Source organism: Pteropus alecto, unplaced genomic scaffold, assembly GCF_000325575.1.
Source record: "Pteropus alecto unplaced genomic scaffold, ASM32557v1 scaffold164, whole genome shotgun sequence".
In the NCBI taxonomy this organism is placed as follows: domain Eukaryota; kingdom Metazoa; phylum Chordata; class Mammalia; order Chiroptera; family Pteropodidae; genus Pteropus; species Pteropus alecto.
Genome location: NW_006439568.1, coordinates 24,440,223 through 24,468,077, shown reverse-complemented (window position 1 = coordinate 24,468,077; position 27,855 = coordinate 24,440,223). Strand labels below are relative to the sequence as shown.

The 27,855-nt window shown below is 37.3% G+C and overlaps 1 protein-coding gene and 1 non-coding gene across 2 annotated transcripts in view; both read left to right on the top strand.

Annotated features, from left to right (window-relative positions):
• CPQ (carboxypeptidase Q) overlaps nt 1-27,855 on the top strand; it is a 344,157-nt gene that overhangs the window by 304,050 nt on the left and 12,252 nt on the right. The gene's annotated exons all lie outside the window — the stretch shown is intronic.
• Nucleotides 20,210-20,328, top strand: LOC112483623. Its single transcript, XR_003047720.1, has one exon. It is a non-coding gene; the product is annotated as a 5S ribosomal RNA (ribosomal RNA).

The window sequence follows — 27,855 nt, the reverse complement described above, 5'->3', positions numbered from 1 at the left end:
TGAGCCCAAAGTACTAACAAATCACATATTCTTTCCAGCTTAATCATCATTTAGCCAGTCATTCTTTTTGCTCTATAGAGTTCTAGAAGCCAGTACCAGTAGGGCAAAGTTGGCACGGGCAAAATAAAATATGCCTACTATCCTAGAGTAAAGGATGGCTCTACAAAGTTCAAACAAAGAAAACCCCTTATCACTGTTAACGGCCTGCAATATGTAAGGGCATATGATTCAAATACACAGATGCAGGACTTATATGAAAGTAATGTCTCAACTTCCCTTCCTACATATTGCTTTCTTCATTTATTGGCCCTTCATTATTGATTCATTTGACTGGTGATCTCTCGATCTCTCTCTCTCTCTCTCTCTCTCTCTCTCTCTCTCTCTCTCTCTCTCTCATTCTATTTACTGATAGGTCACCTTATGTTGGGTGCTAAAGAGAGAAAAAAGGGTATATCAGACCTCCTTCCTATTCTGGACAAGTGTACAGTATATGATATAGCGAGGGAGATAAGATCTAGCTATGTGAACCAGTCAAATCCTGCTCCTTTTAAAAATTAATGTCATCATTTGAGGTTTGTTTTAAAAAGGAAAAAAAGAAAAAAGGATACATTTCTTTCTGAGTTTTTAAAGCCACTTCTGATTTCAAGAAAACTGCTGGGTGAATTTCTTGTTGGCTCAGTTATGATAGAAGCTAGAAGCTAAGGAGACCTAAGAAACCAAAACACTTAATTACTAAATTACCCCCATGCAATGTGATGGGAAAATCAGGCGAGGACCAGAGTGGTTTTTGTTCAACGGGAGTGTTTTGCACATTGCTGTTTCTCTCTGTTCCGTGTGTAACTGCAGGTCAGCTGCTTCGCCACATTGGCAGTGTGTCCTTTCACTTACCTCCCTTTACTTGCAGTTTCAAAGATTCCAATTTTGGTGTTTTTATTAGAAACATGGTTTGGGGGTCAGAAAGGCCTGAGTTCAGAAAGGTATTAGCTGTGGCAGCTTCTTAATCTCTCTCACTCTCGATGTCTACATCTGTAAAATGAGCAAATTAAAAATAGTTCCTCAAAAAGGTTTCTGGAAGGATGAGGCCAGGTGGTCCAATAAAGTGCCCAGCACTGTGCCTAGACCCTGTAAGCACAGCATAAATGGAGTCTGTCATTACCACCGGTAATGCTTAGCTGGTGTATTAGTTTCCTGTTGCCCCTGTAACAAATTGCCACAAATTTAGTGGCTTAAAACAACACAACATTTTTCTTTGTAAGTTCAGGAGATCACAAGTCAGAAATCAGTTTCACTGGACTAAAATTAAGGTGGTTAAGTTTAGCAGGGATGATTCTTTGTGGAGAGTCTGAGAGGAAAATCCACTTTCTTGCCTTTTTCAGCTCTTAGTGCCTTGTGGCCTCTTCCTCCATCTTCAAAGTGCATCCGTCTAATCTCTGCTTTTCTCATCGTACTGCGTTCTTCTCTGGCTCCTTCTAGATCCTTTTTATAAGGGCCCTTCCATTTACGTTGGCTCCACTCAGATAATCCAGAATAATCTCAAAATCTTTAGTCACATCTGCAAAGTCCCCTTTGCCATATAAAGTAACATTCACGGGTTCTGAGGACTAGGATTGTGGACATCTTTGAGAGCCATTATTTAACCTACCACATTGACTAAGATTATTGACTATCACTGAGATAATTTGTTCCATATTGCTATGAAGCAGAGTGGTGAGTATAAATTCTGAGGACCTAAGAGCTTGAGATGCTAACCGAACAAATCATTTAGAAAACTCAAGAGTTTTTTTCCTGTAACTTTCATTCTCTCCTTCCATCTCTGTCTTATCTCTACTTATGAAGGGAGATATTATTCAAAAATGTGGAATAGAAGGATGTGATACTCAAACTCAGATAGGCCTGAGTTCACAGTCCAACTCTACAACCTGGTGGCTGACTGGGTTACCTTGGGAAAATTACCTGATTGCCTTGGGTTGTATTCCCCCAAAGGCATTCCCTGAAACAAGGTTTTGAGACAGAAAGTTTATTTGAAAGGTGATCCCAGGAAGCACTGATGGGGAGTGAGGAAATGAGGCAGAGAATGGAAGGAGGCCAATAACCTGCGTATAATTGAGCAAGTTACTCCTGTGGGCCACTGGGTGATCTCTGAGATCTGGGAGACAGTGCTGAACATACCTAGCAGATACCCAGCCTGTGGGGAGAGGAAGCTTGCATTATTCACCAAGGACTGATTCCAGGAACATTTTTTCCAGCACTTATAGCCTGTTGTGCTCCAGGGGAGAGTGTTTGCAGTAGGACACCCATGTCTAGTGAGGTAAATGAATGGCGTGGGGCTCTGAGTGGAGACTGACAGCATCTGCTGGCATAACGTCTCTGATCTTCAGTGCCTCCTCTGAAAACTGAGGACAATAGTACTCACTTTGCACAGACTTTGTGAAAATTAACAATTGCATGTTAAAGCACCAGTAATATGCCTAGCATATAATCACTCAATAACTGTTAGCTCTTAAATAATTATATCAAAGACTTGTCTTTAGTTTTGCTTATGAAATTCATTTACATTTGGGACAGTCACTTGACATTTTTGAGCCCCCAGTTTTCTAACTCTAAAATCAGAAGAGAGCAAACTAAACCATCTCGTTGCATAGTCTCATGACTAATAATCCGATTCTTTGTGGTTTCGTTTCCTATGTCCTTTGTCCTCTATGTCGGTGACTGTGAACTGATGGGCTGATTTGGTCATGTGTGACTCAGGTTATTTTTGATAAATCATGATAGCCTATGAAGAAGTTTAGAGGTAAGGGTTTCCTACTTACCTGACAACTTCACTATAGGTTATAATGCACAAAAGTCTCAGGCAAATACTGTTGCATATAAAACATTCTTTCAGTAGACATATATTAGTAAGCAGATACACACATGCAGTTCATGTGACCTGTTCTATCGACTTGAGCATGTTCCAGCTCCATTTCTAGGTGCCATAACTCTTCCATTTTACACAAAATATTCACTGAATGCTATCATGGAGATTCCAGGGACAGGATTTCATCACCCCTATTTCTAGTATCAGAGATCCAGGATCATCCAGTGATCCTAGCTGAGCATAGGACTATTTAGGGATTTAGCCTAGATTTAGCATCATGAATGAGGTTAACAGCTATAGTCTTAATTGGATTCTTATGCCCTTATGGAACAAGCATGGGGAGTGTCTCTAAAATATTTCTGCCAACCCACATATAAATATAATGAATACTTTTAATTCAACTAATGAGAACCCATTTCTAACATTCACTATGTTGCAAAACAGACTTTTAACAATTAAAAAAATTCTGATTTTCAGTATGTTAATTAGCAAAGCATAACTTGCGAATTGAGAGACACAGAAAACAGAAACCCGTGGTAGCTAATTAGGAAGACCACGCCTGCATTGTGCTTTCTGCATTAGCAGGCAGACAGCACCCGAGTTACAGCTTAACCTAAATAACAGCCACATAGTATCACACTGCACACGCCGATGTATTTTTTTTGTAGTAAAACACATAACATAAAACTTACCCTTTTAACCACTTTTATGTGTACTGTCCTGTGGCATTCAGTACATTCATATTGTTGTCCATTACCGCCATCCATCTCTAGAACTTTTTTATCTCCCCAAACTGAAGCTCTGAACTCTGTACCCGTAAAACAATAATAACAATAACTCCCCATTCTCCTCTCTACCCGGTCCTTGAAAACGACCCTTCTACTTTTTGTTTCTATTAATTTGACTACTCTAGGTCCCTTATGTAAGTGGAATTATACAATATTCTTACTTTCGTGTCTCGCTTATTTTACTTGGCATGATGTCTCTAAAGTTCATTCATGTTGTAGCATATGTTAGAATTTCATTTCTTTTTAAGCCTTAATAATATTCCATCGTATGTGTAAAACATGTTTTGTTTATCCATCAATGGACGTTTAAGTTGATTACACCTTATGGCTACTATGAATAATGCCACCAAGAACACTAGTGCACAAATATATGCTGAAGTATTTTTAAGTAAATTAAAGATATAACAGTCTGGTACTTTTATGAGGAACCTAAAGAACTAAGCAGATAATACAGGCAGAATACTGCCTAATCTTTAGTGTTACTACAGTGCAGTAAAGCGCTTGTAACTTCTTCAATACCTTAGTACAACTGAAAACGTTGCTCTTATGGATCTTCAAGCTAAGGTTTTTGAAGAAGACAATTTAAAACTCTTGATTTGGTATCATAAGATTGATTTTATATTTCATCTCTAAAATAACTTTTCAAATACCACTCAACCTATAGTTATTTAATTTCCCATATAGTACTTTCATTCTGCTAAAATCACATAAATTTACATGGCTATTTTGTAATTCCGCTTGGTTTCCAGGATGCAATAGCATAAGACATTGTGTTCTGTGACCTCAACCCTTTGGTCAGTGAATGCTAAAATGTGTCCTCTTCTTGCACACCACTGGAATGGTGTGATACTTTATAGATTTATATTAACCTCCCTTTGCAAGACCATGACTATGAAGAGTGTCTTCTCTGAATTCCGTGATAGCCACAAATGAACATAGTAAGTTACATATGGGCAGGGATGGGGAAGTTTGGATTCTGTGCAGGAGGGATTGTTTGTTTCCTTAATTTATGTGTGTGAAAATATGTGTTTGACAGGAAAACCAAGGACCAGGCACTGTGCTTACTTATAGGACATGCCTGCCAGAAAGGATCTGATCAGACTTCTGGATCTGTTATCTATTAATCTGTCTATCCGTGATTTGCTGGGAAAGATGTGGGTTTCCTAAGTGATGAGTTCATGGGTCTCACCCCTATCGCTTCCACTGATAGACTGCAAGGCCTTGGAAAAGCTGGCCTTGGACTTCGATGGCATATTTAATAACACATTTTTATTGAGCAGCTACTCTGTGTCAGGCACTCTGCCAGAGGCTTAGAAGGCCTTGGTAAGTGAATCAAAGCTCCCCGTTCTCATGGCACTCAGATTCTAGCTGATATGGTCGCCCTAGCTACATGTGGCTATTTAAGTTAAAATGTAAATTTAAGTTAATTAAGTGAAATTAAAAATTCAATTCTTTAGTTGCACTAGCCACATTTTAAGGGCTAAATAGCCACATGTGGTTGGTGGCTACTATATTGGACACTGCAGATATAGGATATTTCCATCCTCACAAAAAGTTCTATTGGATGATGATTTAGGAAAGACAGATAGAGTGTTAGAAGGTAATATTATGGAGAAGAGAAAAGTAGAGAAGTGTAAGGGGAGCTGGAAGTGCTGGCAGTGGATGGAGAGAGGTTGTAAAATTATCAGGGTGGTCAGGGTAGCTGTTTCTGAGAGGTGAGATTTAATTAGACTCGAAGGAGGTGAGCATGTTAGCTAAGCAGATAACTTCTACAATAACAGGAGCAAAGGCAGAATGTGTGGGTGCTGATGCCAGTGAGGAAGACATGGTAGCGGGGTGGGGGAGGGTGGAATTTCTCATCTCATTAATCAGTACTCATTTCCAAAGGATCCTTGACTGCGAACGCCTTGCCAGAGTGCTGTTTCAGGTCAAGGTTGATTTAATTTGGTTAATTTCCTTTCTACTTAAGGACTCACTGATGATTCACTGTTTTTAAAGTATATTCAGTAGTTATATGCCACATTATATAGCTCTTTCACTTGAACAATTTCTCTATGAAGAAATCGAGGCACAGAGAGGCAATAGTTTGTCCATAGTATACAATCAGTAAGTGGTAGCAACAGTTCTGTTGCCATTTCCTTCTGACTCATAATATCAAAAACTCCCACTGGGCTGTTCGCATATATTTCTTGATATAGGAGTCTGGGAGTCCTTAAATAAGAATTCCGATTTTAAAGTCTTGAAGGAATTATTTTAATAAAGAAATCAACAAAAGAACTAGAAAGTGAGTAAAAACAAACCAACTCCTTTCTTTTCATAAATTTTATTTTTGAAGTGTCAAACCATGTGACTTCTTTTCAGATCCTGAAACCTATGACATTTTGTGCCCTTTGTCTAATGCAATCACTATATGAATAGTAAATAATTTCAGCAATTACTTCTGTGCACCCACATGCTAGCCCGATTGGAAGGAAGCCTTTGAGAGGGGTGGTAGAATGAGGAACTGAAGTAAGGCTCCTCGTTGGTAAAATAAGAATAAAATCTTCTTTTGTGTTACTCATAGAGACTTAAGATCGACTTTAAAACATACCCTGAAGCATTTTCAAATTTATAGAATAAAAAGAGTTAAATATGCCATATAACATAGTATTTAAAATAATACTTTGTAACCAAAGCTCAGGTCAACTTTCTGTTCACCTAGGGAGAGAGTGAAACTTGTAGGTGGGAACATTCCACCAAATTTTCTCAAAGACTTCAGCCTTTGGCTCAGCCTCTCTCACTACACACCTTCTGCCATCATTCTTAGTGACTCCAGCTTCCAATGCTCAATGTCATCACCACTCAGCCCATCCATCAGCATACCTTGGAACTCATCATTCAGAGCTACGCTTCTCTAAACATCTTGATCCATAAAACCACCTTCACTGATCAACACTGAATAACCTTAAATTTATCAAATTTCTTATGGCTCTTGAACCTGCTCCTCTTCTTCCTGACTCCCAGACCCTTGGCCCTTTAGTAATCAGCCCTGCCCTATATCATACCTCCATCTAGCCATGATCCATTTCAAATATGTTCTCAATTAGCCATTCTCCATGGCTTTCCAGTCCCCAGCTTAGGCAATTATTTTCTTTATCAATCAATACCATATAACTCTCATAATTTTTCCATTCATCTCAGGAAAACTCTCTTTCAAATTCTCTATAGCACCCTGTTCAGAAACTTTTTCATGCTTCTCAAACCCCAGCCTGACCTCTTTGTCACTTGCACTGAAAGTCTCTTTCTTCGCGCAGTCTTGAGATGTTAGAGCACATCCGTCATGAGCTCTCATGATTTTCTTTTCCCCCATCATTCACAATTTTGCTCAGTTCTCCACCTTCTCTTCTCACAAAGAGGAAATGGGTTCCCCCTCACTTCTAAGGGGGAATCATCCCTGTCTACCAGCACCTTCATCTGTGAATGATCTTTTCTCTTCTATTTCTCTCCTTAAATGAGTCTGCCTTTTGACCTACAAACATACTACAAATAAAAAAAATTCTCTAGACTTTTAAATTCCTTTAAATTATTTTTCTGTTTCCCTTCTCTTTCTTGGTGACTCTTATGAGATATATAGTCAGTATTTTCTGCTCCTCCCACCCCATCCACTGTTATGACCTCGACTACCTTTCTGGCCTAAACTCCCATGCACCAAAATAACCCTTTCTGAAACCCACAATACACTTTTCCAACCCCTACCTTTTACCTCCCTGTTTTATTCTTCTGGATTGCCTTTCTCCCAGTCATTCTTTGAGGGTCACTCTGTGGAGCTTGCTCAAGACAGCATTTCCGTAAAAACATGCTGTCCTTTACCTAATTCCTAATTTTTAAAAAAAAATTTTACTGACATATGATTGACATACAGTAAAATACAACCAGTTGATAAATTTTGATGATCATGTATACCTGTGTAACCACCAATCGACCCCCAAACTCACCCCTATCTCCAGAGACAACTTCTATTCTGATCCCCAGAGGTTAGTTTTGCCTATGCTTGAACTTATATATAAATGAAATAACAGAGTATTGTGTCATATTTCTTTAGCACTACATACTGTTTTTGAGATTCATTCATGTTGTCGCATTTGTCCGTAGTTCTTTTTTATTGCTGAGTGCATTCCATCATATGAATATGCCACAATTTCTTTATCCATTTTTCTGTTAAATATACATTTAGTTTTCTTTTATTTTTTACATTTATGCATAAAGCCACTATGAACATTCTTATTTAGGTTTTTGTGGATATGTGTTTGTTTGTTTGTTTGTTTGTTTGTTTGTTTTTCATGGGGAAACATCTAGGAAAGGATTTGCTGGGTCAGAGGGTAGATGTTTGTTTAACTTTGTAAGAAACGGCCATACTGGTTTTCAGCTGACTTTACATTTCCACCAGTCGTGTATGAGAGTTCTAGTTATTCCACATCTCTTTGTGTTCTTACTTTTATGTCCTCATTCATACTTTTTATTGCCATGTTGCCCTGCATTATTAGAGCATCTTATCTTCACTTGACCAAGACTGCAGCTGTGCCTCAGTCATCTTTGTAAGCCCATAGTCTAGCCTTCCTTAGAGCTGGCTCTCTCTAAATCTGTACAAAACAGAACAAAATGGAACCCAGTGAAGGAGCCAGAGACTCTGGGAATCCTGCGCAGACAGCCCAGTGGCTCAACAAAATCAATGTGATCCAATTCTTCCGGCAGTGTATTATAATACTGCAGCCTAAATGTAGGACTCCAATGGCCATTTGTTACAGTCTTCAGGAAAGGCTTTTTACCAGATTCATAGCGGCAAGTGATACCAATTATTGGATTTCTTTTCTAACATAAAAAATAGCTATTTGCAGCCTTTTGAAGCTGGGTAAATGAGCCATTGATCTTACCTGTAGAACACTGCAGGGTATTTTTGTCCTGTCTTAACTTCCAATATTCTCTGATGGGAGCACACGTCTCCAGCCCAGCTAGTCTAATCATTATTACCTGGGCACACCCTGTTTATATCCTCCTCTGTGCCTTTCTCACAGTATAAGGAAGACTCTTATTTGGAATGCCCTCCCTTTTCCCATCTTAGAAACTAGGTCTTTAAGATCCTGGCACAAATGCCAACATCTCTACGAAGCTTTCCCAGATGCTTCATCCTTCAGTAACTCTTCTCTCCTAAGAATAATTTTAACTTTCCCAGGATAGGATGACGGCCCCCATCCTAGCTTCCAAGGCTTCTAGAGTAATAGGGGCATCCTAGGGCAGAAGCGAGCTCTCTAAATGACAAGTGGCCGTGTTCCAGAAGGCCAGCTGCTATGCAGAACCTCTCTTTTGACATCCCTCGCTCAAAAAGCCACTCTACTTCTAACCATGTTTCATTGCTTCAGACCATGTTTCATCGCTCAGCAGCCAGTGGAGAGCCTGAGTTGCATTTAAGAGCTCATGGTAAAGCATTCAGTCCTCTGGATGTGTGGGAAGGCACTGAGTAATATGGCTCTGCCTCATGCTGTCAGTACAGGCTGTTCATTTTCCAAGGGAGACATGGAAATAGTTGGCTTAAATTTGGCAAATATCCTGAACGAGACAAGAGAGGGGGCCTAACAACCCTTTAGGTTTTCTTTGCTATGTTCTCTCTCACTCTCTCTCAAAACAAACCAGCACCTTGTCTCTTCCCTTATATGCTCTAGGCAGTTAGTTATCCCAGATGTCTTTCTGAAAGACAGCCTGGAAATAAGGATTGTCTACACTGGACTGCAGAAAAATCCTTCATCTTTAATGCTGGAAAATGAGTGGAGTTCATAGGAACGTTACCTTCCCATGCTTCCTTATTTGCCCATTTGCTCATCTCTTTACCTGGTTATGGCATTCCATTTCTCCTCACTTCCTAGTCCCTGCAAAATATGTTTATTCATTAAAAACTATTTAACACTTTTTTAATTTTTTAAAAATTTTTTCACTAGGCATTATGATAGGAGTTAGAAATCCAGCAATAGTCAAGGTGGAAATTGCACTTACTTTTGTAGCTTACATTTCCCAGGAGATATAGATATACAAAGAGGCAACCACAGAGTAGTGTCCTGACCGTCCTTATTAAAAGTACAGGGCGATGTAGGGACGCATGGAAGGAGCACTGAGACCAGTCTCAGGAGGTCTGGGTAGGCTTTAAAGAAGAGGTGGCATTTAACTACTAAGAGTTACCCAGAAGCAGTTGAAAGACATGAAGATGGGGCGGGGAGATACTTCCCACGTGTGTGGGAACACCCAGGAACTGAGAGCGTGGCACAATAAGGAACTGAAAAAAAATGTTGTATGTTTGGAAAGCAGAATGCAAGACAGTGATGAAAAATGAAGCTGAGAGATGAGCAAGGGCATTATCATAACAGGCCTTTCGTGTAAGTTCTGATAAGCAGTAGGGGCTTCTGGTGGCAAAGGGGAGCCATTCTAAAGCTTAGGTAGGGGAGTGAGATAACTGCTTTTGTGTTTGGAAAGGTCTCTCTGGCAGTAACTTTGATAGCACGGATTGGAAGGGCAAAGCTGGAACAGACAGGAAGAGCAGACATGGGATGATGACGATCTCAGCAAGGGACGTGGCAGGGTGAATGGAGAAGGTGGATTAACCGATGATGTTATGGCCAGGTGATGAGATATGAGAGCTGAGGGAGATGGAAGGGTAAAGGATGAGGCCAGGTTACAGGCGTGGTTTATGGTGATATATTCACAGAAGCGGGGAATGCAGGAGTTTCAGGTTAAGGGGCAGAGGCAAGACATCCTTCAGGTAGTTTGATATGTGTCTGGACCTCAGAAGAGGACCTGGCTACAGGGGTGTAAGTTATCAGAATTCAGTGGTCATGCTGCCACGAAAGTGGGTTACACAGCCTGGAAGAGGAGAACTGACGACACTAAGAGACACATAGACAAGACTGGGAAGGGGCAGCCGGGAGGTGGGGCAAGCCAGGAGAGTGGCGTCACCTCGACCAGTGTCAAGGGAAGTTTTTCAAGGACAGACGGTCAACCAGGTCCAGTGTCCTAGAACGATACTCTATACCCATTGGCTTTTACAAGCAGAAAGGTGAGGTTGTCAAGTGTAATTTCAGGGGAATCATGGGGGTGTAGTAGATTGAAAACTGAGTGGGAAGTGAGAAAATAAAAATGGCAAGAAAGGAAACTCACTCAGGAGGTTTGTCTCCAAAGGAAAGAGAGAGAGTTGTAGCTAGAGAGGAATATAGGGTAAAAGAATGCATTTTTTTTTTAAGATGGGAGAAACTTAAACAGGGCTTTAATGTATTTTAGAATAAGGTAGGGAAGTAAATAAATGAAGTGTGTAGTGAGAATCCTTTGTAGGAAATACAGCAAATAATAGATGGGAGAATATAGGCACTGTATTTGCTTGATAACAAAAAAATTCTCTGATTGTGGGCTGAATCCCCAGTTTACAAAAGGATTAGCGAATCCAGTTCCGTGTGGTAGAAGCAGGTCCTGGAACAGTCCATTCCCAGCTGGGAGTGGCCTTGGGCAAGTTACCTCATTTCTCCACCTGAAGTAGTTACTTCATTTCTCACACCCACCTCTAGATACTTCTGCAATCTCATAAGACATATAAAGTACATAGAACAGTGCCTGACACACAGTAGGCAAGTGCTTAATAAATGTTAGCTATAATCATCAACTGAAGCTGAGAGTTCCAGGAAAATAACATACTAGTGACTTCTTACTCAAGCTGCTAAAGATACTGAAAAAAAAAACATATTCCTGTGCCATTGTTTTCTAATTGTTGAAAATCAGACCTGTTCTCTAGAGCTGGGCCCATTCTGTCTGCAGAAACACTTAATGCTTGCACTGCTCGGCTTCAGCGGGGGCAGCAGGAGTGTCATCATGAAGGCAGTGCACGCACAGCTGAGAAATCCCTTTTGGGTTGCTACACTGTTTGCTTCCAGATCCTTTCCTCTGGTTTTCTAATGAGAGTTCCCCTTTCAGGAGAGGTGCCAAATGCTGGGGATTTCATAATACTCCCAACCCCAGGGACCAGATTCATGTAATTGCAGTGGTGGAGATTTGAATTGGCTTTTGAAGGGGCCCCATACTGTTCGTCTGTCAAATCGTCTGAATGTTGGGAGAGCTGAAATTATAGGAGATGAAGAAAGTGAGAGTTTGTTTCAGAGTAGCTGGCACATGGTCGGTGATCCATAGGTGTTGGTTTCCTTTCTGGAAGGTACCAAGACTAGACTGTGTTTTCCTAAGGCAGCATGGCAGGGTGGAAGCCATATGGGATTTGCCCTCAAATTTCGGCTCTACTGGTGAGTAGCTTTATGAACTTGGGCTATTTAAATCTTCTTGAGTTTTTTTTTCCTCATTAATAAATGAAGCCTGATAATACCCACTGCGCTAGTGTGTTTTAGGAATTAAATGAGACAACATATGTAGAAGTGCCTGGCACACAGTAGGCATTCAGTGTTTCTTCTTCTCCCTTCTCTGTGCCCCTGTTCTTGCTACTAGGTAACCGTGTTCACTCTCACAGATCTGATTTTATTTCTTCACATTAAGTCAATAAATCAAGTAGCTAGTCACACTTCTCCTTGATGCATTAAATTCACTGCATGAAAGTTACACCATCACCTAGACTCTCCTCTGCCTTGTGAGACACTAGCAGATCTTTGTGTGGCTGCAATAGAGATATTCTTGCCAGTTGTCAGTACTGAAATGATGTACTCCTTTATTCTTCAGTGAAATGTGTGTAGGCATTTTCTTTTCCCTGGTTGAACATTTGCCATCTCTCCTTCAAAAACAATGCCCTCATCTTGTTTCCGCCCTCTGACCTGCCTCTTCTCCTCCCTCCTGCCCCCTAAACACCATCTTGTTTCCCTATATTGTTTGCTTAATGGGCAATTTAATGAGTGTAGCATTTCCATTTTGAAATGGACAGAGCTCAAGATGAAAATTGGATTTCTTCCTGGGCAGTTTCCATCCCCCATCCTTGTTTACAGCTTTCTCCCTCTTTTCTATTCTGCAACACAACTGAAATTTGCTGAACCCGAAAGGAGAGGAAGGAGTTATGAAAGGAGAGGCAATCTGCTTTCTCATTGTTTCAGGAAGAGCTTATTAGCGACCTGCTCACTAGAAGAGACCGAGTGCTCTAAAGATACTCCGAGTGCGTCTTCTGTTTCCACAAAGCCCAAGGCCCTGAGCATACAATGCATGACAGAATCTAATTACCAGGATAATTATTGTTACCTGCACTGCCCAACTGTTGTGTTTTGTAATCAAAAGCTATATTGGCAGATGCGAGTTTGAGCCTGCTAATAACTCAGAGAAGCTGTTGAAGGCTTTCAACCTGAAGCAGTTTTACTCTAGCTAGTGGACGTGTGTTGCTCAGATCTTATGTTATCAGAATGTTTGGGGATAGGGAGACTATACCAGAGCACTCCAACAGACACACAGACATCAGTCACCCAGTAGAAATATCCTCAGCTGACTCAGGTACTCGTGTTTCTGAAACTGGATTTCATAGCAATTTCAAAAAACTCTGTGCCATTTTTGAATTTGTTCTCTTTAAATCATTGATCAGTACCTGACTTCCACAGCTTTCATTTGGCATTCAATGAGGAGAAATCGATTTTTCTCTGGAACGGACAGGCTGTATACATTTGGTGAGTGCAGTGTGTGCTGAGTATTAGTGGGTATTCATACCCCTCGCCACCTGCTTCATACTTTTTCGGCACAGAGCTACAGATTGGCTCTCTGTTCCCCATTTCAACCAGCTCAGTTAACTTACACCTTTACCTCTCTGCCATAGCTTGCTAAGGAAATGGAGTTTCCACTTGAAAAACCAGATTTACTAAAAATTAAGCAAAATGGTGAAAATTGGCTTTTAAAATGCTTAAAGAAACTCTTAAGTGGAAAATAAGGAAGACATTGCCCAAGAGAAAGAGGAATTAGATAGTAAAGACAAGGACAACTAAAAGGAGAAAGTTAAAGTAGGTGAGGTTAACAGGAAATAAATTGGAAAGAGAGAAAAGGTCAAGGAAGGGGCAGAAGGGAAAAAAGACAGGAAAAGAAATGATACAGATGTGAGTATTGCACTCAATGAATGAAATAGAAAAGGCGAAGGCCAAAGTAAGAATGATGGATTAAAAATCAGAAGACATCTAGAGCTCGAGAATTGCAGGTTATAGGTGGCCTGGGATGGTGTGGAGAGGGTCTAGCTCTGAGCCTAATGAAATTAGGTATCTGAATTCCTTAGGACAGCCTGACAGTCAGGGAGACTGTCCCTGCATATCCTAAGTAAGACTCTAAAATGAGAGCCAGCCAGACACATTACTAGGTCTGGCCAGCCTATAATGGCAACAGATTCACTGATGCATATTTAAAGTGAATTTTCTAACCAAGGTCTTAAATAAACAGTCACCAGATGTAACTGAAAATTAGAATAAGGCTTTCCATGGTGAGTGTTTCTATAGGAAAAGTCTGAAAACTCTGCACGTTGCTTTTTCCAAAAGTTTTTAGTCATTTGCGGTATTTAACCCTGGCTTGTGTGTTAGCAACTGTTGCATTGCTGGACTGTGCGAATCCTTCTAGTATTTACTTTTAACATCCTGCAGGGCAGGGAGAGTGGCCAACACCTGTGGTGGAAGTGAAACCCCTTGGCAGGAACATTAACTCTATTAGTAACAGAGGAAACTTTGAGGGGCTTGGGCTCTAGTGGGACCACTAGAAACACCTTTCCCCAAAGCTTGGAGACCCAAAGCAGCCTTCTCATCCAGCCAAATTTGGAAAACCAGAGTTGTCAGAGGAAGGTAGAGATTGCGGGAAGCCTAAGAGAAATCTCAGGAAGGTGTCCATTGGCCCACGGCCTGAGATCCAGAGTCTGGAAATTTCACACCACCTCCTGGGCTTGCTTTGGACTCTCTGCTGGCCTGGATGCTCTGTTGAGTCTAGGAATTGATAATCACCACTAACTTGTAGAGAGTTTTCCATGTTGAACAGATGCCTTTTGTTACAGTTGGAGCTAAAAGCCCTTGTTGACATGTTTCTTAAGTTAAGTGATAGATTACATTATTATTACCAATGAGTGGAAAATGTAACAGTAATAATCCAGACTGATTTATATTTGTCAATGAGCTGTCCTTTCATATATACACTTTGATATTTTACTATAGTTAGACTTGGTTTTCTACAAGATCGTAAGGCCCTACCATTCTCAAGTGTTGCTGAGAAGTTGGACAGCCCTCTTGTTCTTTTCCTCAGTCTCCAGTCCACTTTCTAGATGAGGGTTATTACCTCCAGGTATGCAGAGTTATGGTCAGAGGTCAATACATTCAACGCATATTTTTCATCACTCAGGATGAACCAGCTTATTACAGTTTGCCTGGGCCTTTTCTGGTTTGGACTATGAAAGTACCGCATTTCAGGAAACCACTGAGTCTCAGGCAAACCAGGACAGTTGGTCACCCTGTCATCTACCATGTTCTGATAGAACTCTAATAGACCCTAGAAACAGGATGATTCCTACCCACTCATTTTAAAGTGCTAGTTAAAACTAAGGAGTCTTCTTTATCAGTTTATTTTCTTTCTGATGCATACATTCTCTGGATTAGAGGAGATAATTAAGTACTATAATTGAAGATGTAATTGTCAGACTGCATTAAAAAATAAAATTAAACAAAATGTAGTACAATATGCCAATAAGAATTTTTAATCCAGATTGGGATTTGAAAATTATATAGTCAAAACATAAAGTGAATAAAAATTATTATTCTGTTTTTGGATACTATTTATATTCTGTATTCTAGATACTATTTGGTACATCAAAGAGATCATTTATAAAATGGTAGCATTTCAGGAAGTTTAAAGAACGAAATACAATGACATACCATCATTCTATCTAGTTATACCTTTTTTTCTGGCAAATGTTCACAGTAATGTGAAGAGATAGACAACCAGCCTGGAAGCCAACAGATGGCGGTTCTAGTCCTGGCTCAGTCACTAACAGGCTGCGAACCCCAGACAAGTCATTCAGCCTCCCTAGGCCCCAGCATTTTCTCATCTGAAAATGAAAGTGTAGGTAAGAATTTCCTATGGGACGATTAGCAGAGGAGAAATATTAGAAGTGAGGAGACTCATGCTGCAGTCTTCACACTTCATTTACAACCATGTGGCCTTGGACAAGTGAGTTAACCTCTCACTCCTCATATGTAGAATGGAAAGTCATTGAGAGAGAGGGAGAGAAAGTCATTATAACCAGCCATACTCATTGATTTACATCTACACGCTATGATTGCTTTCATGCTACAACAGCAGAGTTGAATACTTGTGTTGCAGCAGAAACTGTATGGCCCACCGTATCTAAAATATTTAGTCTCTAGCCCTTTACAAAATATTTCAGTGACCCTGACCATCCGGAAAGGTTGCAAGATTGGTTAGGATTTTCTTAGGTTCTGTGTCCCTGTGCAATCTCAAGAAATTATTTACTCTCTCTGGTCCTCTTGTTCTCATGTTTTAATAAGAGGGTAATACAAATCCAGCCTCTATTTTCTCACAGAAATGGTAAGATCCATAAGAAAACAAAAGCATTGATTTTTTCTGAAGGGAAGATGATTTAAATTCAAAGTATTGTTCATAAGGTAGACACTGTGATATGACTGAGAAATGATAACTGATATGTTAGTATTCTGTGAAATTCTTGCATGTACATCAGTACGGGATTACTTACATCAGAGACAGCATATAGACCCCTGTACCATGGCACTACATCAACAGCTAAAGTAATGCACCAGAATCTGATTTAATCATAGTATACAGTCAGGGGAGTGAGTTTTAATTTCTTCTTTATCCTTTTATCTTCTGAAGACTATCATTAAACATTTACTAGACATGAACTTTAGATCATGCTAACATCTCTGCTGGGGTCACCTGACAGCAGGCCATGTAAACCCAGGAGCATGAGGGAGGATAACTCCCAAGACAGAAGAACTGTGGTAACACATGGACTGATTTGCAGAGCAAATACCAAAGATATTTGTGTATGTTAAAACTTTAGTTCTTATTTAATTCTTGGATGCATGACTGATATCCAGGCTGGTTAAGCACATACACAAGTGATTAACAAACCTTCGCCTAACACACGTAAATATTGGGACCTCCCGTTTCCCAAGAACGCCCTCAAAGCTCCAGGAAGGATCTCCCTAAAGGAGCAGCAATTTTATATTTGAAAGCAGCCATCTAAGGAGGCCAAGCCTGGTCTTTGAAAGTAACATTGGCTCAGGTGTAGCCCATTTACAGACCCTATGTACAAAACTCCAGATACATGGCATAGATGAATGAGTGAGCAATCATTTGCTCTATGAATGGAGTCTTCACTTTACAAGGAGATTCACTGCTGTGGTCCTAATTCACTGATCTATTGCCACTAGTGCAATAGATCTAATACAATAGATCTAATACAATCTCATTGTTAGACATGTAGCATACATATGCTTTTTATTGCTAATCTGGATGGAAAGATGAAAAGTAGGATGCACTTATATAATCCCCTTAGATCTTAAGATGTGGCTTTTGTCAATGTCTTTTGTTCTCAAGATTGGAGCCTAATGTTACCTGTTACTTAGGATTGACTGGGAGAGATGTTATATTAAAGACAAGTTCTTTAATATAACAACAATGAAACAGTATTATGTGATTTTGTTGACTAACTCACTGATTATCTACATGAGATTTCAAAAACGAAGCATCAGTTATATAGGAATAAGCTAACTGGCCGTCTGATGATGAGTCATAATAGTTTAACAGTAGCCAAATTGAGCATTATCATATACCAAGAGTATTCTAACTCATTAAGTCATTGAAGCTCAAACAAACCTAAAAGCTAGGTACAATTATGATCAGTCCTATATTTTAAATGGGAAAATTAGGGCAGAAAGGAGTAAAATATCCTTCCCCATGTCACAAGCTAATGCATGCAGAGTCAGAATTTAAACTCAGTGAAGCTGGCTCTATAATTTGTGCTATTAACCACTGTGCTATATTGATAAGTAAAACAACTATCAGGTGCTGAAATGTAGGAGCAACTAATAAGAATATTTGCTTCAGACCATAAGAGATAAACTGGTATTGGACTTGTCTTTTTCCATTAAAAAAATAGAAAATTAAACAAAATAGAACAACTAATTCATCTATTCGACAACAGGAAGGTGAGGACTGTGATCCCTGAGGTAAATAAAACAAAAGATGACCCCTATATTGCCCCTGTTTTTTTGCCTGGAGGCACATTTTGAGCTATGGAATAGGGAGAGGAAACCCAAGCATAGCACAGTCATCTCACTCAGTTGTAGAGATGGAGACAAGAGTTTAGGGAGTCTGAGGCAGCTATGTTTTGTAGGACAAAGTAAAGGAGAGAGCTACACAGAAAAAGAGCTCCAGACATCTGCATAAGGGTCTCCTCAAGTCTTTGCTGCATACTAAGCTGAGCATGTATAGGGTAAAATTCCACAAGACTCGGCAAAGAACTATGAGGTAGCTGGATGCTAAACAATTCCCAGAGTCCACAGGGCTAGGAAAATTTTGAATTCTGATTAGCCAAAATGGAACAATCTTGTTGAATATGTGGTGCATTCAATCAGAACCACAGAAGGGCCTCACTTTAATCATTGGGCTAAACTAGACAACTCTAAACTCACCTGAGCAAAACTTAGAAACAAGCCTTGAAAGGATCAAGCACATCTCTAACTGTAAAAACAATATTCAACATTCTTTAAGGAAGACAAGAAAATCTAGACAGTGATATAAAATTTACAAGGCCTACCATCCAATCGAAAATTTACTGGACATGTGAAGAAGCAAGAAAATGTGATCTGTGACAAGGAGAATATTCAGTCAAGAGAAATAGGCCCAAGAATGATAGTGATGATAAAATTGACAGATAAGAAATATAAACACCTATTATAGATAAAGTCAAGGATTTAGAGGAAATCAAAAACGTAATGAGAAGGGAAATGAAATTCTAAAACTAAAAAATACAATATATGAAATAAAAAGTTCACCGAACAGCTAAATAGCAGATTAGATATTCTCAAATAAGAAAAAATGGTGAATTTGAAAACATAGTGATAGAAGCAATCTAAACTGAAGATAGAGAAAAAAAAAAAAGACTGATAAAACTGAACAATATCTCGGTGACTATTGGACAATATCAAGTAAAATAATATATGTAGAAACAATATATGTATAAAATAATATATGTATAAAGTCCCAGAAATTGGCAGAAGAAAACAACTAAAGAATTAATGGCTAAAGTTTTCCAAAGCGCAATAACTACAAACTCACATATCCTAGAAGCTTAGTAAAACCCAAGCAAGATAAATAACAAGAAAATCATTATAATCAACTTGCTGAAAACCAGCAATAAAATTTTTTTTAAATTTTCTCAGAGAAGAAATATATTACATAAAAGGGGAAATAATAAGAATAATCATTGATTGGGGGGGATAAATTTTATTTCTCAGGGAAGACAATGGATGACATCTTTAAAGTGTTTTAACAAAAACCTGCCGACCTAGAATTCTATAATTAGAAAAAATGTCCTTCAAAAATGAAGATAAAATTAATAAATTTTTAGAAAAAAATTGCTTAGCAAATTCTTTTCCAAAAGACATGTGCTACAAGAAATGTTAAAGGAAGTTTATTAATCTGAAATAAAATGACGCCAGATGGAAATTCAGATCTGCACAGAAGAGCATGTAAATTGATAAATATATGAGTAAATAGAAAAGGGTTTCTTTTTGTTTTAAAAATATCTTTAAGAAGCGATGGTACATATATACAATGGAATATTACTCAGCCATAAGAAGAGATGAAATACTGCCATTTGCGACAACATGGATGAACCTCGAGATAATCATGCTAAGCGAAATAAACCAGACAGAAAAGTTGAAAATCACATGATATCACTTATATGTGGGATAAAAACCTAAAAGCAACAAAGAACAAGACAAACAAAGACTCATGGAAATAGACAATAGACTAGTGGTTACCAGAGCGTAGAGGGGAGGGGAAGGGGGGAGATAGATAGGGTAAAGGGAGTCAAATATGTGGTGATAGAAAGAAATCGAACTATGGGAGGTGAACACGCAATGTAAATATATATATGCCTTACTGTTAAAGTGTATAGCTGAAACTTATTGGATTTTGTTAACCAATGTCACCATAAAAAAATTAATTTAAAAAAAGGTAAAAATATCTTTAAAAGGTAATTGACTATTTAAAGCAAAAATAAGAATGATATGTATGGGGTTTATAAATATGAGGAAATAAAATATATGAAAGCAATAGCACAAAGGACAGGAAAGAAGAAATGTAGGTATACTGTTATAAGATTCTTAAATATATGAAGTAATATCTGAATGAATACTGTAATAACTTACAAATGTGTATTGTAAATGCTAGAGCAGCCATTAAATAGAAAAAAGAAGTATAATAAGGCATAGAGGAGATAAAATGGACTTCTTAAAAAACTCAATTGTATAAGAAGGAAAGAAAGGAGAAACAGAACAAAGAATAAATGAGGGTCTATGGCCATGCCACCCTGAACAAGCCTGATCCCATCTGATCTCGGAAGCTAAGCAGGGTCGGGCCTGGTTAGTATTTGGATGGGAGACCACCTAGGAAGACCAGGTGCTATAGGTGTAAAAAATAAAAAATAAGGAATTGTAAGCTGACAAGTTCCTTGCAATCTATGAGGTCAATCAAGAGTTGCCTCACCTAAAAAGAAAAGAAAAGAAAGAATAAATGAAGCAAATATAAGACGAATAGCAAGATGGTAGACTGAAACTTAAGCATCTCAATAGTTACATTACGTAAAAATGGACTAAACCCTTCGTTAAAAGACAGAGATTGTCAAACTGAATAAAAAAGCAAAACTCAATTACATGTTGTTTGTAAAAACACACTTTAAATATAAAGACAAAAATAGATTAGAAGTGAATTAATGGATAAAAGATATACAGCAAATTATGAACATGTGAAGACTACAGTAACTATACTACCTATAAAAATGGCATCGAAATAAAGAATATTATTATAGAAGAATAGGAATATTTTATAATGATAAACTAGTCTATTCATCAGTAAGACATAGAAATCTGAAAGGTGAATGCATTCAATTACAGAGTTTCAAAAATACATGAAGGAAAAAATTGACAGAATTGAAAGAATAGACAAATTCATAGTTGTGGTTGAAGATGTTAACCGTCATTTCCAGTAATTGGTAAAACAAACAAATAGAAAGTCAATATTGATATGGAAGGCTCAAACAACACTATCAACCAACTTGATCAAATTGATATTATAGAATACTGCATTCAACAATAGAGGGCACATTCTTTTTTTAAGGGCACATGGAGCTTTCACCATGATAGCATGTGCTTGGTCATAAAAACAGTAGTATCAATGAACTTAAAAGGATTGAAATCATATGAAGGACGTTCACTGACCACTGTGGAATTAAATAAATCAAAAGCAGTAAGATATCTAGAAAACTCCCAGATATATGAAAATTAAACAGCACACATAGATCAAAGAAGAATTCACAAGAAAATTTGAAATTATTTTGAATCTTCTTATAATAAAATCACAACATATCAACATGTATGGGATGAAGCTAAAGTAGTATTTAGATGAAAATTTAGAGTTTTGAATTCTTGTATTATAAAATAAGAAAGTTCTAAAATCAAATATGTAGCTTCCACATTAAGAAGCTAAAAAAAAAAGGAATAAATTAATCGAGTAAGTAGAAGGAAGGAAATAAGAAAGAGTAGAAATCAATGAGATAGAAAACAACAAACAATAGAGAAAATAAATGAATTTTAAAACTGGCATCATGAAAAAAAAATCTATAAAATTGATAAACTTCTAGCAGATTGATTAAGAAAAAAAGACATGATGCAAATTGCCAATATCAGGAGTAGGGCACATCACTACAGATCATGTCATTGGAAGGATAATAAGGGACTATTAAGAACACACATATGCCAATAAATTTGACAATTAGATGACATGGACAAATTCCTTAAAAGACACAAATTACCAACATTGATATAAGAAGAAATTAAAAGACCTAAATAGCTCTATAAATTAAATAAATGGAATTCATAAATTCAAACCTTACTCAATGTAAACCCCAAGCCTGGGTGGTTCCCTAGTTAATTTTATCAAACATTTAAGGGAAAAATAATATAAATATTATACAAACTTTAAAAAAGCAGATGAGGGAAATACTCCCAGTTTATTTTAGGAGACCATCTAACACTGAAACCAAAACCAGACAAAGATATAAGAAAACTAAAGATCAATAACCTGTCCCGAGCATAGTTAAAAATATTTTAACAGAATATCAGCAAATTTAATTCAGCAATATATAAAAAGCATAATATATACTATGTATAAGTGGTATTTATCTTAGAATTTAAGGTTGGTTTAATATTTAAAAATCCATCAATACAATTTACTACATTAACAGAATAAAAGAGAAAAATATAATAATTTCAGGAGAGTCACAAAAAGCAATGAACAAAATTCCACACCCATTCATGATAAAAATAAAATAAAAAGCTCTTGGAAAATTAAGAATAGTAGAGAGCTTCCTCGATCTGGTGAAAAGTAGCTGTGAAAAACCTGCAGCCAGCATAACACTTAATGATGAGAGTGAATGCTCTCCTCCTAAGAAGGGGAATAAAGCAAGGAATCCCTTCTTCACTACTCCTATTGAACATTATGCTGCAGGTTCCACATACTACAATTAGGCAAGAAAAAGAAATTAAAAGTTACAGATTAGAAAGGAACAATAAAATTATCATTACGAATAAATAACATGATTTGTATACACAGAAAATCCTAAGAAGACTACAAAAACATGCTGCTAGGAGTAATAAGTAAATTCAACAAGGTTCAATATACAAAAATCAATTATGTTTCTATGTACTAACAACAATTAGAAAAAAATTAAAAACAGCAACAAAGAACATGAAATACTCAGACATAAATTTAACAAAATACATGTAAAATACATATGCCGAAAATTACAAAACATTTAATAGAGACTTTAAAGGAGACCCAGATAAATGGAAAGATATACCGTTTGTGAATAAAAAACTCAATATTGTTAAGATGTTAATTCTTCCCCAAAGTGGTTACTTTAGCAGCACATATACTAAAATTCTCCTTCGAAAGATACATACTGTCTATGCAATTGCAATAAAAAAAAAAGTCCAAGAAACTTTATTGTACAAAATAATAAGCTGATTCTAAAATCTATGTGGAAACTCAATGGGCCTAGAATATTCAGAACAACTTTGAAAAAGAAGAAAAAAGTAGGAGGACTTACTCTGATTTTTAAAAATCTTATCATTGATCAAAGCAATCTAGTATAGACAGCCAGTGGGGCAGAGTAGAGAATCAAAAATAGATCTATATATATATATGGTCACATAATTTTTATGAAAATGCAGTTATTTAATGAAGAAAAGATAGTCTTTAAGACAAATAGTAATGAAACAAAAAGGTATCCTTAGGGGGAGAAAAATCTTAACCCTTACCTCACACCATACACAAAAAATAACTCAAAATAAACCTAAATGTAAAATCTAAAACTACAATAATTCTAGAAGAAAATATAGGAGAAAAATGTTTGACCTCAAGTTAGGCAAAGATTTCTTAGATTACAAAACACATTAACCATAAATAAAATATATAAATAAATTGGACTTCATCAAATTAAAAGTGCCTGCTCTTTGGAAGACATCTTTAAGAAAATGAAAGGGAAGCCACGGATGAGAAAATATTCATAATACATATACCTGATAAAGGACTTGTAACTCAATAAAAATGGGCAAAATATTTTAATAAACTACATTCATAAAGAAGATACATGAATGCCCAATAATTACCTGAAGGTGCTAAACAGTAGTCGTCATGGAAATGTAAATTAAAACCAAGATGAGACATTCACTACACACTCGCAAAATGGCCAAAAAAAAAAAAATACAATGGTATGGATGAGTTCCAAAACCCTTAAGCTGACCGAAAGAAACCAAACAATATTACATACTGTATATTTCCATTCGTGTGAAATTCTAGGAAAGGCAAATCTAATCTACAGTGATAGGAAGCAAATCAGTATTTGCCTGAGGCTGAGAAGGAATGGACAAAAATGGGGTACAAGGGAACATTTTTAAGAATGATGGAAATGTTCTACATTTTGATTACTATAGTTTCATGTGTACGTTGGTCAAAACTTGACCAATGTACACTTAAAATGAGTATATTTTATAGTATGGAAATTATGTATAAAAAAATAATCATTTTGCATAAGCAATATTGGCACTTACTGTTATCTAGTTCTTTTCCATGGTTATGAATTCCTTTAGTTAATTTGAGAATTAGGAGATTAGTATGGATTGTCTTGGTCTAAGACAATCACAATTGGAATTGACCTTGAACTCAGTCCTCTGAGTTCTTATAGAGCTTGCTCTTGTTATAAATGTCCTAGTACCCGTAGTTGGGCCTCCTCAAGAGTACAAGCTTGGCACAACTCTCACTGTGCTTTACTTAAAACTTTCCCGTCAGCTCATTTTATAAATGTAGCTCATGTTAAGTGAATGTATTACTGGAAAACAAGTGAGATGGAAAGCCCTGAGTTTGCTGTCAATAGAGGCATTCAAGAGAAGGCTGGACAGCCATATATTAGGAATGTTGTGAAGTGACTCAAACATTAAATGATGGTTTGACTAGAGAAGTTTCTTTTCAGCTCTTATTTCTGTGTAAAGAAAGCTTCCAAGGGTATGAGGCATTTCTCCACAGAGAGAAGTAACTCTAGAAGTTAGGGACAGTAGCCATTCTGACAAGCCACTGACCACAGTCAGAGTGGGGTTCACCAGCAAAGTGAGATTAAATGTCTGCTACAAAACATGTGATGTTGACTTAGAAGCAAGAGAAGGATGTAATTTTTTTTTTTTTTTGGAAATATACAAGTCAAACATTCTATTATGAAATCTAATAGAAGGAATTTCAAAAAGCAAAGGTTCATGTGAGAAGTTTCCTAAAAAGAAAAGATAGGTGGTGGTGTGGGCATGGGGTCACCTGACAATGGCAGATTCATAGAATTTTCCCTTCACTCCACTCTGTGAAGCCAAGACTTGTCACTCCTTTGGCCCTCATCTTTAAGATGATGGGGTAAATTCAGTGCAAGGTCAAAATGTCTATAGATTCTCTCACCAGACTCTTGCTTTTTGTCACCATCATCACCTTTAAGACTAAGTTTACTCATCTGTAAAATGAAGATAATGATAATTATTGAATCATCGTGAGGATTTGATAAGACAATGAATGTCAAATGTTTAGTTAAGGCCATGGCATATAGAGCGTACTTAGTAAATCCTGCTATGATTATGATTATGATTGTTCTATCTTTTCCATCATTAAGTGACATGTCATTGTACATAACCAATACCCTAGAGACAGTAAGTGTGGTATTTCTTAGTCTCTGTACCATGACCAGTGTTAAATAGCCATTCTCTAACACATATAGACAATCTTTACTGCATTAAAATCATAAACTTGAGGAGAATAAGGCTTTATTTTTTAAGCTTCATCTATGGAGTCCCGAGCAGTTTTGGATGCAATCCTTTATTTTTCAGTCAACCTCATTTTTACAGAAATGTACTCAAGTAAATTAAAGGTTCCATGAAATTCCATGAGGGTAGATACCTGTAAAGTATGCTCATCATTGTTTGCCCAAAGCCTAGCTAGATACTTGGCACTTACTAGGAGCTCTGTAGATATTAGATAAATGAATATGATCTCCTTTCCAAAAGCCTTATATACAAGTCATGTCTGACAGAATCCCTAGTGGCTGCCTTGCTATGCATCAATTAGTGCAAGGTTAATGCGTTGTAAACGTAGTTGTGATCATCCTGAGCAGCCATTTAACCTGTTTAAAGCAATTGGAAGATTATTTCTCAGTTGTATGAAATTAAACAAGAAATAATTCATGCTTCATGTCCTTAATAATGAGGTCTTCTTACCAGTTCAATTAGTTAGTAAAGGACAGCATACTTTCCTTTCCACCTTTTGTCAAGAATTCTAAAGGCTTTAAGAAAAATGATTTGGGAGGTGAAACAGCAGGGCTCCTAGTGTTATTTATAAACTCTGCACTGGAAACTATTTCAGGATCTGTAGCAGCGAATCTCAAGCACCATTTACTCTACCCCATAATTCTGTAGTTTGAGTATAAATGATGGAACAGCTAATGACATGTTACCCCACAAAGTAGCATTAGCTTCCTTTATTATCAGCAGCTTTAAAAAAAAGAACACACAGAAATGTGTAAATTGCAGTTTATCTCACCACAAAAGCATTTAATCAAATGTACTGTAATTATATTTTGGGTGGCTACTGAGAATAATCACTGTTTCTTCATTACAAGGATTATCCTTAAAATTACATTAATGAGGGTCAACCATAATAGCATTGGGAATTTAGCTACATTTAAATGTTAAGTTTGCATCTCAGCTTTGTTGATTCCCTATAAATGCATTGCCATAGGCCAGGATCTTTCCACGAGCATTGGCATTTAATGGATATTCCTTGAACTGATATTTTAGTGTACATGAAATGTGTTTGCATTAAAAGCATATTCATTTCCCAGGCTCTTTCTTATACAATTGTTTCCTTTATTTGGGAATTCAAAAGTTTTTCATGTTTAGCTCAATTTTACCTTGCTGCATAATGATTTTTAGAAGGTCATATTTTAGAAGGTTTGTGTAAAAAAAAAAAAAATTGAATCCCTGTAGCAGATAGTCATTTAAACAGGCTGGATTTAGCTACCAGGGTGGAACCTGCCAGATGACTAAGAAAGAAAAGGGCTATTCACATAAATAAAATGAAAGCATATTAGAATAACTGAGCCAACATTCACCAAATTTTTCACCATTGTCAATCTAACTTTGCTCCATCTTTAAGGAGTATGGTTTGAGGCAAGAATTGCCATGTTTCTGTTCTCCTTGTAATTCTTTCCTCGGAAGTTGAGCTGAAGGAAACTTCACTAATATTTTGCAGCATTAGCCAAGTAGTTTGTCATCTTTTTGTAACCAAATGCCTTACACAAAAGCATGGACACACTCAAACAAATGGGGAATAGACAGGAATACAGAGGCTCGCATTCCCAGGTCAATTTTCTTCATTGCCTTGAGCTCCCTCTAAACTGATTCATAGGACACCATACCACTGATTTCTGGACATGATACATGTTACTCATTAGTACTTAAATTTTATTATATTTTTCATACAACATCTTTTCAAATAGCATGCTTTTGTGTAAGGCAGAATTTCCTTAAATATATTTCTTATTTTTGTGACTGTAATACTATGGTATCCAGAAATGAAAAAAAAAAGCCCATCTTGCTGCAGACTCTTGGACTATCCGGATCATAATTCTACTTCTGACAATGGCCTCCAGAGGCATTTTCTAGAAGGCTGAGCTGCCCACCTTGACATGACCAAAAATTATTGGTACACCCTCTCAAAATAATCTCATTTCTCTTTGTAATCCAGTGTGGCTTAATAAGCTGTAAATCTATAATAGATCCCTTCAAAGGGATAATTTTTACCTGTCCTACTTATTGAGGAGATAATGGAGATCCACAGTGTAATTAAAAGAGCCTTTGCAGGTTTTCAAGACTATCCAAATGATACCAGTCCTCAGATGGACCTCCTTACAGAGAAATACCTGTTCTTCCTGTTCTTTGTCTCAGAGACAGTTAGTTCCCTATCCACCCCAAAACATACCCTTTAATACCACATAGACTCAACCTTTTTGACTGTCAGTGTAGTTTAATCAAAATTTCTTTGAATAGATAAAATACCTCCCTTCTCCTTATTTGCAACATTCTTTTACTTTTTTAAGGGTTGTCAAAACAAGCCAAGGCTTCCTCTTACAAAAGCCACGATCTCTTTTCCCCTATGAACTATGTGCTTAAGTGCTTAATAATCAACCTTGGATTTTATAAGTGCATTAACCTGGCCATGTGGAAGTGAGAATCACTGGTAAGAGGTTCATAAAGTCTCCCTTGTGATCTCTCTCATGAATTAACATATTTCTATCAACCAGTTGGCCTTCAATACCATAATCGTTTAACAGTGAGTGATAAAATTGGGACT